Here is a 12,494-nt window from a genome sequence, read left to right as displayed (position 1 = left end):
TGTGCTTGCCCGTGGTCACCATTAACATGTACAATATGTTGATTTTGGTTCATTTTGTATGTGATTATATCTGGTTTTCAGAAGTAAAGTGTTTTTTTTTCCTTCTTCCAAAAGTTGTGTTGGTTTATATAGAAGTATAAATTAGTCCATTTTAAATTGGAATAACTGTTGAATGGATTTGATTTAAATTGGATAAAGACAGAGGAGGTTTTTCAGTTTCATGAAAATAACTGTTGCAATTTCATTGGAATAACTGTTGCAGAAACAGTTACTCCGTTTTTGAAGAATGCTGGTAGCGGCAGAACTTCTGTTTACAAAATGGTAGAGTATGCCGTTTCAGGCATACTTCATGACTTTACATACAAAGCCTGCTGGGAAGGGCAGAACTTAAATTTTCAAAACTAACAACTTAAATACATTTCATTTTGGTTTTTTCTCAAGTGAATCTCTCTTTATGTAGGAAGTTTAACAAAAAAAATGACACCAAGATGCATCTACGTAGCCTTCAACGGCAAATGGGACGCCGCCTACAATTATGTTAATCATGAAACCAAGCAAATACTTGTCAATGATGGTGTAAATTTTCAACAATTCACTCAACAGATATTTGCGGGGCATACACAAGATACTCAGCAAAAAGAGGCCAACATATGGTTTGACACCAGTGAGAAAACATCCAAAGGGATGCGTGTAACAAACGACATTGATCTTCACACTTGCTTGTACCTGCTCAACAACAATGACAACTTCAGGAATTCCCGTTTCATGTTAGAGTTCAATTCAGCTGATGCGGAGAACAACCCATTACAAGAACATCATAATGAATCTATCCTAATGACAGAAGGACAAACCATAGAGGAAATTGACAGACAACTCTGCATTGATTATGAAGAAGACATGTCTGAAGTTGGATTGGATAACGAACAACACAGCCCTATTGGACATAACCTTGGGATTCCACTTGAGCAGAGCGAGATAGTAACCCCTAACCAGACACCTCAGCAGCTACAATGGCAACCGCCAAACATTGAGCAAGTTGTAAACAATGACCTTTCTCAGCATCCAACTTCAATGAATGTTGTATCACTTACTCCGAGCATGACAGTTGAAGAGACACAAACACATCCATGCAACAAAACAAAGACACTAAAAAGGAAGAGGATACAAAATGATACACAAATTTTGACACCTAGTGCATCGATTGATCAAATAGAAGTTGGCATTTTATTCAAAGACAAAGATACCGTGAAAAAGTGCATGAATAACATTGCAATTACTCGTCATCAACAGTACAAGGTAGAAAAGTCATGCACGCAACGGTATTACATCAGATGTGTTGATCCAACCTGCATTTGGCGTTTCCACAGTTCAAGGTTCAGAGGATCAAAACTTTTCAAAATAGTTAACTTTGAAAAGAGACATAGTTGTTCAATAAATTTCATCACCTCTGACATGAGGAATGCAACTTCAAAAGTCATAGCGGAATACATTACAGACCTAGTACGCCATACACTACAAGAGATAACACCCAAATTTGTCATTGAAGAAATGAGAAGCAGATATGGCTTGCACATTGGTTACCACAAAGCATGGCGTTCCCTCCAACACGCTTATAATGTCATAAGAGGAAGCCCAGAAAATAACTACACACTTCTACCGCAATATCTTCACAAGATGAAATTAAGAAATCCTGGAACAGTTACTAACATCAAATGGACCGCTGACAATAAGTTTAAATATGTTTTTTTCGCGTATGAAGCATCAATTGAGGGTTGGAAACACTGCAGACCAGTAATGATGGTGGATGCAACCTTCTTGAAATCAAAATACTGCGGTGTGCTCATGATAGCAGTAGCAAAAGATGGAAACAACAACATATTTCCTCTCGCATTTGGTATTGCAGACTCTGAGAATAATGAATCCTACAGGTGGTTCTTCAGACACGTGAAAAAGGTGTTTGGCACGCGCAAAGACCTATCAATTCTTTCTGATCGCCACTCGTCAATTGCAACTGCAATCAAAGAACTGTATCCAGATACCCAGCATGGAATATGCATCTACCACATGGAGAAGAACTTGCAGAAATATTTCCCATCCGAAGTGATCCTATCACTGTTCTACAATGCTGCAACTACCTACAAACAGGCAGAGTTTCGTACCTATATGTCACAGATACAACAAATCGACCCAAAAGCTACAGTATACATAGAAGAAGAACCACCAGAAAGATGGGCACGTTCATTCCACACCAACAGGCATTACAACATGCTCACAACAAACAATGTCGAGACAATGAATTCTATATTGAGGAAAGCAAGGGAGTTTCCAATAATGGCATGTATTGATTACATCCAGAACAAGCTGCAAAATTGGTTTTACCAGAGAAAATTAGACGCAACAGGACCGTCCCATGACCTGACATGTTGGGCTGAAAAGATTCTGCTTGAAAAGATAAGTAGAGGCTTCACAATGAAAGTAAGTACATTTTACCAACACACACTTCAATATTAGTTTGGTGAGCAATGCATAGTTTAATTTTAATCAAACACAAAAGTTATGCTGGATAAAGGAAAAACTATCACCCTATTTTTATACTTTGTTCTGCCGGAAGGGGCAGACTCTTATTTTAACTAGCATGGAATTATGCCGGTGAGGGCATAACTATGACACTGTTTTTATGCTCACAATGAAAGTAAGTAGATTTTACCAACACACACTTCAATCTTAGTTTTATGAGCAATGTATAGTTTAAAATTAACCAAACACAAAAGTTATGCTGGACAAAGGAACAACTATGACCCTATTTTATACTTAGTTCTGCCGGAAGGGGCAGACTCTTATTTTCAATGTACAAGAAGTATGCCGGAAACGGCATAACTCTCATATAATCTGAAAATTTCCACAAAAAATATCACTCATTTATATTGTCAATTTCCACAGGTAGAAAACATAACTCCCGTCAAATTTGTTGTGAAAGATGAAGGATATCAATACAATGTAGACCTGAAGAATATGACTTGTGAGTGCTTGGAGTTCCAAACTGATGAGTTACCGTGCACACATGCCATGGCAGTTATAGACAAAAGAAGTTTGTCAAAATCTACATACTGTGCGGACTGGTTCAAGAAACAAGCTTGCCAAGAGACATACAAAGGTGAAATACTATCAGTTGGAAATCAAGACTCATGGATTATTCCACAAAACATTATGGATATTAAAATAACGCCGCCTGATGTTAAAATAAGACCTGGAAGAAAATAAATAAAAAGATATCGCCCAAGAAGAGAATCAACAAAGTACACATACAGATGTGGTAGATGCAAGTTCTTTGGACACACTAGGGAAACCTGTAACCATAGTCCAGCTCTCAATCCATATTCAAGAAGATACATGAAGAGGAAATTGTCATCCTAACATCACACTCTTATACATGGTTTATATGAATTTATCTTATGATTCTTGACGCATAATGCACGCTCTGCCTGAAAGAAATGGCAAAACTTTGGTATTACTAAGACTGAGACTTCAAGCATCTTATCACTCATTTATTCTTCTGTCCATTCTTTCTTTTATTATTTCCTTTTATTAAGTCGTTATCTTCTTGTTGCTGATAATAAAAGACTATATAATAGCAACAGATAAATGTCCCTACATGAAATCTACAATTCTCTACCATAAAACATTGAGGAAAAAGAAAAAAAATCATCAACTTTAATTATCCAGTTTTATAATTTATGCCTCCTCTGACAGGTATAACAGTTTTTGCCGGGAAAAATGGCAAAACAAAATTGGTATCTCAAAGACTACATCCTGGTAAGTTTAATAAATGTATGCCTTGGGACATAACAATATTCCTTCTCTCTGTTGTTTTCAAATTTTACATTTATGCCGGAACTGGCATGTCTTCGGCTTACAAAATAATTAAGTATGCTGTTAGGGGCATACTTATATGCTTTGTTGTTTATAAAATATTTTAAAATGCTGAAAAATTGGAAAAAAACATTCAGCACAACACAATTAACATTAAGTAAAATATTTCATTCATTCATAGTAAAATTTCATTCATACAAATTTTGGAGAGCAACAAAAAAAAACATAGACTAAAAATAAAAATTCATTCATACTAAAACAAAAATTATGAGCAGATCTAGTCTATAACTACAATCTCCTCCTTCTTCTTAACAATAATCCCTATGCCAGCATTGCACTCAACAAGCCTAAAGCATAGAGTATCTCCTTCCTGCAGCCCATTGGTATCAACAAAGTCTTTCCACCCCTGGCAAAGGCGCCGATATGCACCAACTTTGTAAGTCATCTTGTAGTAATGCCGACCATAAAGCACATAGGCTTCACATTCAGAGTTCGGAAGACTGTCTGAGATGTCATTTGGAAGGATCTGCAACGAAATAAACACACAAAATTATTACTAAAAATAGGGATGAATGGAATAAAAACCCAGATGAAAACAAAAAAGTTTCTTGATAACATTTACACATACAAAGTCATCGTTAAGGACATAGGACCTGCTTAATCTTTTCTCGAAATTCACATCCATTGTTATGCGGCAAAAGTTGTATAAGAAAGAGATAAAATGTGAGTGAATGTAAAAATGGTCTAATTTATAGTGTAAAATCATAAGTATAGTCAAAATACATTTAATTAAAGTTAATAAATGCGTTTGACTGCCCAAATAGTTGGCGTCTCAACTAATCCCAATAAAATGCATTTTGACTGGTCAAAAAAGTTAAAAGGTTTTGTCTTTGTTGCTGGTTGTGGCAAGTTCTCTAAATTTAATTTCTGCCGGAAAGGGCGGAACTTCTATTCATAAAATGACAAAGTATGCCGACCCCGGCAAACTCCTATTACATAACCACCATAAAGGGCATAACTTTGGTTTTCAACAAAATAACAGCATTACGTCACAAATAATCCCCAATAAATGCATTTTGGCTGGTCAATAACTTCAAAGGGTTTTTGTCTTTGTTGCTGGTTTTGGCAACTTTTCTGAACTTAAATTATGCCGTAATGGGCAGAACTTCAATTTACAAAATGAGAAACTATGCCGACCCCGGCAAAATTCTATTACACAACCACCATGAAGTTGCGATGGAAAGGGCATAACTTGGATTTTCAACAAAATAACAACTTTTATGAACAGATAAGTTGAGATTAAAAATGAACACCATCAAATTACAAAGGGGCTTAAAGTTGAAATTTATAACACAAACAAACTATACAAACTTAATTTCTGCCGGAAAGGGCGGAACTTCTATTCATAAAATGACAAAGTATGCCGACCCCGGCAAACTCCTATTACATAACCACCATAAAGGGCATAACTTTGGTTTTCAACAAAATAACAGCATTACGTCACAAATAATCCCCAGTAAATGCATTTTGGCTGGTCAATAACTTCAAAGGGTTTGTCTTTGTTGCTGGTTTTGGCAAATTTTCTGAACTTAAATTATGTCGTAATGGGCAGAACTTCAATTTACAAAATGAGAAACTATGCCGACCCCGGCAAAATTCTATTACACAACCACCATGAAGTTGTGATGGAAATGGCATAACTTGGATTTTCAACAAAATAACAGCTTTTAGGAACAGAGAAGTTGAGATTAAAAATGAACACCATCAAATTACAAAGGGGCTTAAAGTTGAAATTTATAACACAAATAAACTATACAATCTTATAACATTTACAAAAAACACAAAGGGCGCACGAAAAAAATTTACATGGTGCAAAAATAACTAAAACAAACTATTTTTTTCCTTTCTTCACAGATGTAGCTCAACTAAAACAAACTATTTTTTTGCTTTCTTCACAGATCTTGCTCTCTTTTTCATCTCATAATCACATTCCATATCGTTATGCTCATGATAATCACTTCCAGCTGTATCTGGTGGCGTGTCATAACCCTTTTTCAGCTTAATTTTCCCATGACAAACCAAATTGATTGACCACTCTTTCATGTAGTCCATCAAACCAGAACCATCCCAATCAGCAGGATTTTCACCACTAATCAGCATATCAGCAAACTTGATCAAAAAACGACCACAATTATAATCTCTGAAAGTGATAAACGAGAGATGTTTTAGAACAACAGAAAACCAAAGACAATAAACAAAAATAAAAATCAACAAAAAACAATGGAAAAAGCTAAAAAAGATAAGAATGAAACGTACGATCTTTGCTTTGGACAGGAAGCCCAGGTATATGTCAGATTACTGAAGTTATTGTATGATGGCCTGAATAATTCAAAATCATTGACCTCTAACAACTTAGGGATCATACCACAGTAGGCCTCGACAATGCGAACCAAACGATCATCATTATGATTGAGTGAGTTATAAACTACCAATTTACGCTCATCAATCATGAAAACAACAAGTACATAGTGAGAAATTGCTTTAGGATCATCAGATCCTGGGCGAATAGGAATTAATACCCTGTCGACATTCTCCCATGATATACTACATTTTCCTCTTTGCCCATACACAATATTACTCAGCAAAAATGCATCATCACTGCCGCCAGCATACCAGTGGTAATTAACCGGGTCTTGGTAGTATCTATTGATGTCAAATTGCACAAGCTGATCAAACATCATATCTACGGTTGTGTACTTAACAACATTGGCAGCTGGAGGATGATACATCATTTTCTTCCTCAAATAATATAGCATCACATCAATATGCTGTGTTAAGGAAAAAAAAATAGCGATTCAGCAATAAAGAAAAGAAAAAAAGAAGAAGCAAGAAGCAATAACTAATAGAAAAATAAGAAAAGAAAAAGTAAAAGACAATCACGAACCTCATCATTAAGCGCATAGACATCATGGTACAGCTCCAAAAAAAACATCCTATATTTTGGCTCAACATCACCCAACTTATAAACTTCACTCAGTTGGTTCAACTTTCTAAGATACATTACCTCATCTTCTTCCCTAATTAAAGAAAAGTGAACAAAAATTAGAAAAATACAAACAGAAGTTTGGTTCACAGAAAGGAAATTTTATGAATAAGGTTTGCCGGAAGAGGCAAACCTTATGCTTGAAAAAGGGAAAAGTATGCCGGAAGGGGCAAGATTTAGGTTTCAAAAAGTAAAAGTATGCCGGAGTGGGCAGAAAATAACTTTCCAAAAGAGATGAGTATGCCAGAGGAGGCAGAACATAAGTTTGGAATAAAAGGGGGGATTATGCCAGGAGGGACAAAAATACAGAGATTGTACCTAAAAGACTGAAAAGGAAAAAACATAAACCCAAAAATAAGGAAGAAAAATGCAAGAAAGCACACAATAACTAAAAACTTACCCAGTAGGTCGAAAGCTACTTGGTGGAAGATTTCGAGGATTGATAAATTTTTTCCAAAAGTTCACGGCAAATTTGCTTTTGAAGTAATGGAATGGGCACATCCTTCTGTACTGTTCATCCTAGTCACTTTCGTCCTTCCGTGACCCAAAAGGAAGATCGTTTCGTCCAGAATATAGCATTCATCCGGGTGCCGGGGTATCACCCACTACTTTCCTTTTCCTCTGACCCCTTGTCTTTAAGGAAGATAGCACTTCCGCCACTTCAACAACATGTTCTTCTACAGGAATAGGAGGGGTTTGACTAACAGTACTCTCTTTCACAGCAGAAGAAACGACATTTACAATATCTTCAAAGGACACATCGAAAATTGTCCTCCATTCCTTGAGAGTTCTCAACCTTTCCATCAACAACAGCAGACTCCCTTGGAATACTGACTTGAACCTGGCCTGCATTGGCTGGTTCGCTCCTCAATGGCTCAACCGCATTAATAGGCTCGGGCAGGTCTGCATTGGCTGGTTCGCTCCTCAATGGCTCAACCGCATTAATAGGCTCTGGCATAACACCAATATGAGGAACAACAGCGCGTTCATCACCCTCGTTAGAAACTTGAGCTTCAGGTGTTTCACGTCTTATATGCTCAAGATTTTCAAGTGTTGTTTGCTCAAGATTTTGAGCCATATCTCCTTTTGGTAGAGATACAATGGATTCTTCGCAATTGGCGTCACCAAACTGTTCACCGCCCAATTGTTCCTCCGCAACAACCTACATAAAGTAACAAATTAAGAAACACAACATCCGTCATCAAAGAAAAAATATTAAAATAAAAAATTAACAAATTCTGCAAGTGGTAAAAGATTGAAAATTATGTCGAAACGAGCAGAAATTAGGTTCACAAAAAGGAAAATTTATGAACAAGTTTTGAAAAATATGCCGGAAGGGGCAAACCTTATGCTTGAAAAAGGAAAAAGTATGCCGGAAGGGGCAAGATTTAAGTTTCAAAAGTAAAAGTATGCCAGAGTGGGCAGAAAATAACTTTCCAAAAGAGATGAGTGTGCCGGAGGAGGCAGAACATGAGTTTGCATATAAAATGTGAAAGTATGCCTGAAGGGGCAAGAGCTAAGTTTCAAAAAGTAAAAGTATGCCAGTGTAGGCAGAAATATAATTTTGCGAAAAAGGTAGTATGCCGGAGTAGGCAGAACATGAGTTACAATAAAAAAGGGGATTATGCCAGGACGGCCAAAACTATCATTTGCATATAGGAAAACAAAAAGAGCAAACAAAGTGTCAATTACCAGAAAATGCAACTTAGATTTAGAAAACAACAAAGTATAAATGTAAAATTACCGAAGGCAATTCAGCCTCAACATTTTCGGTTGCATTTAGAGATTCAACTTGTTCAACATCTGTCTCCATGGGACATGTCACATTTGCTTCGCCTTCTCCAAAAACATCTTCAAATGCCACATTTAGAGAAGCATTTGCATCTTGTAATGTTTTGCGTAATTTTCTTCTCTTGTAAAACTGGATTTTTCGTCCCAACTCTGTCTCATCAACGGTTCTTTCACTCGAACCGGCTTGCACATCTTCGATCTGAATTTCTTGATTACTTTCAGCCTCAACATTAGACAAATCAACACCGTTTCCCCCCTCATCTCTGGTGGCAGTTTCAGATTCCCAAAATTCCTGTTCAAGATCAGCAATATCTTCCCTAACATCATACTGCACCGATCTTCTTCGTTGCCCAACGGAAGATTGCTCAACATTTTTACGAGGCATGGCTTGTTTAGTTTTCCTTTTAGCAGCAGCACTTTTACGAACAGATCTTGTGCTCTTGCGCCTACCCTTTTCAACATGACGAGGAGAATCAACATGTCGACGAACATTTTCAGCATGAGAAGCAGTTTGGGATTCAAAATTTAACCCTGCTTTTTGCAAAGCAGAAATCAGCTGATCCATCCGGGCCTTCTCCTTCTGTTGATTATTCAAAATCCTATCCAATTTAACATCACAAACATTTTCCAGGAACTGTGAAAATAAACAAATACAGCAAAGTGTTAAATTCAAGAGAAAAAAAAAAGGAACAAAACTTTTACAGGAAAAACAGAGAGGACCCATGAGAAATACCTCAATGCGATGCTCCAGAGAAGAGCTTTCAGTGGATTTGCCAGCAATATTGACATCTTCAGATTCACTTTCATCAGCACTTGAATTGTCCGGAGATTCATCAACCACCCTTTTACCTCGATATTGAAATAAAATCCATACAACAATAATAATAAATAATGACATCAAAACAGAAAAAGAAAAACCACATTAAAAATTGACACGAAAAGTAAAGGGCAATAAACACCATTACCTTTCCACTCGTGTACTCTTCGGATACAAGCAATTTATTCACTTCATTGAAATGTGGAGATTTATTGCTGACATACGACAACATCAGAGGTTCACACAATTGCCAATAATATCAACATATTGTTTGCAATAGTCATTGAACCTAGACCAAACCCAAACACTAAAGCAAAAAACAAAACCAACAACACCATAATCAATGGTATGTCTGTTTGTCCCTTGCTTATATATTGATTTGAAACACCTCAGGAGTTCGGCAAAACACAAAGACCCCCAATTAAACTGCTCGAACAATTCACTGTCCTCTATGTATAAAAAAGGCTGCCACAACACCTTTTTATCAATTCTACCGCCCAATAAAACACGACCAAGAATGTATACCTCTGCTAGCATCACCGCATCAAGGTCATCTTCAAAATCTACATTTTCAGCACTCATCACATTCTTCAACTCCCTCATTTCCAAATTCCTTTTACCATCTTCAACACCAAAATATCTTCTCAAAGACGACTGCCATTGGTTTTGTTATATTTAGCATAGAAAGATCTAGGAGGTTCAGTAATTGATAACCCAGTGACTCTCTTAAATGATTGGTCTGTAAATGTCACAAGTTTATCTTGTATATTAAAATGCATTTCATTGATTTCAGAACACTGAACTTCCGACAACAACATAAAATTCACCAAGATACCCGACATTTTTATATTATGTAATTCCATAAATTTCCCAAAAGGACGATTCTTCAAAATTACCAACTGTTCTTTTGTAAGAAATTTCTCAACAAATTTAATAAACTTTTCATCCCCTCGCCATACAGCACTGATGCGTGTGTTCGTCCACTCTTCCGGAGGAATATAATAGTCAGCAACTTGTCCAAATTGTCGTCTCATGATTTAGCACACTGACATGAGCAAAACATAAAATTCAATCAGGAAAAAAAAGGAAAAAAAAAACACATAAAAAACATTACCAACAAAAATACATTACCAAAATGCATTACCAAAAACGTAAAAAGGAAAAAAAAAAACAGAAAACCCTATTCAAATAAAATACAGACACAAACAATTGAAAGAAATAACTTATCAACAAGTAATAAAATAGTAACTAATAACTTACAGATGAAATTGAAACCCCACTAAGAGAAATCAATGAATGATAAAGATGATATTGGAAACGTGACAAAGCAACTGCCTTCTTCAGCTTTAAAGTGAACAAACGAAAATAAAAAGTAAATTACAGGAAGAGCGGGCAAATATATATTGAACAAAAAAAAATTTAAAACTGCACACGTGCTAACCACATGACAAACATATGCCGAAAGCGGCATAATGTAAGTGTGTTAGGAATAAAAGTTTGCCGTTGTAGGCATAGCTGTGTGGCTTTATATAGAAGTTCAAATTAGTGCATTTTAAATTGGAATAACTGTTGAAACGATTGGATTTCAATTGAATGAGGATACAGGGAGTTTTGCAGTTTTTTCTAAAAAAAAAGAAAAAGACCAAAACAGTTAGTGAAATTTGAATTGAGATAACTGTTGCAATTATTGACAAAAATACAAAGAGTTTTTCAGTTTTTTCTTTTTTATTTTTTTTTAAAAGAATTAATACATTTTCAATTGCAAGTAAATGTAGCAATACCTATTAGAGATATTGGGAATAAGAGTCACTTTTTCATTATCTTTTTTTATTTCTAGCGAAAAAAAAAACTGTTACTACGAATTTAGAAGTATGCCGGAAGGGGCATAATTTCTGTTCCCAACGGGTAAACTTATGTCGGAGGCGGCAAGATTAAAATTATTGAATTTTTTTATTAAAGCAAAAACAGTTACTCAAATTTAAATTGGAGTAACTGTCGCAACTATTGACAAAAATACAAAGAATTTTTCAGTTTTTCTTTCCATTTTTTTTTAAAACAAAATAATTAATACATTAATTGGAAGTAACTGTCACACTTATTCGAGATGTTTTGGAACAAGAGTTAATTTTTAATTGTCTTTTTTATTTTTAGGAAAAACAGTTACTTCCATCTTAGAAGTATGCCGGAAGGGGCAGAATATCTATTGAGAAATGGCAAAAGTATGCCGGTTAAGGTAGACTACAGAACACAGTTTGAAAAAGTGAAACTTCATTATATGTACAGAAAATGAAAGAACAATTTACATATACATCATTCGAAAAAGGGAGAAACACAATAACATAACACTTGCCGTAAATAACAACAAAAAAATCAATTCACTTTCCTAACTCTTCTACAGTACAGTATATATCTTCAACAGCAGAACTCAACCGTTTCTCAACTGGAGTACTTCTTGGTGTAAGCAAATACCAATTAGGATAACCATCATCTTCTTTGTTTCCATCTTCGCATCTCGGACGTTTTCTACTATCTTCAACAGCAGCTGCTGCTTCATTTACATTTTGTGATACTTCATTAGAAGAAAACACATAATCTCCGCATTGAAAAGCATTATTAATTGCAACAATTTCTTTAACGCGGTCTTCATTTTCTTTCACAAATTCCTTTTCAAACTGAGAAAGAGTTTGAGTTTTATCAGACGGTTGACTTGATGAAGAAACAACAGCATCACAGAGCATATTGAGCATGAGAGACGTCTCATTTTTTTTAGACCTTGCTTTACAAAGCATATTCTCCTCTTTTCCAAGATGTGCATCTAACTTCACCTCATCATTCACTGAATAACCCAAATCAGGTTGTCTTTTACCAGATGCACAAGCTTTACAAGATTTGTTTTCGCTATGCAGTCGAACTAAACTTTCAACACAATGCATCACATAATCAAATTTACTTTCCAAACTGTCAAGTTTACTT

This window comes from Lycium barbarum, chromosome 6 (genome assembly GCF_019175385.1).
Source record: "Lycium barbarum isolate Lr01 chromosome 6, ASM1917538v2, whole genome shotgun sequence".
Classification (NCBI taxonomy): Eukaryota; Viridiplantae; Streptophyta; class Magnoliopsida; order Solanales; family Solanaceae; genus Lycium; species Lycium barbarum.
Note: the sequence above shows the minus strand (reverse complement) of the source record.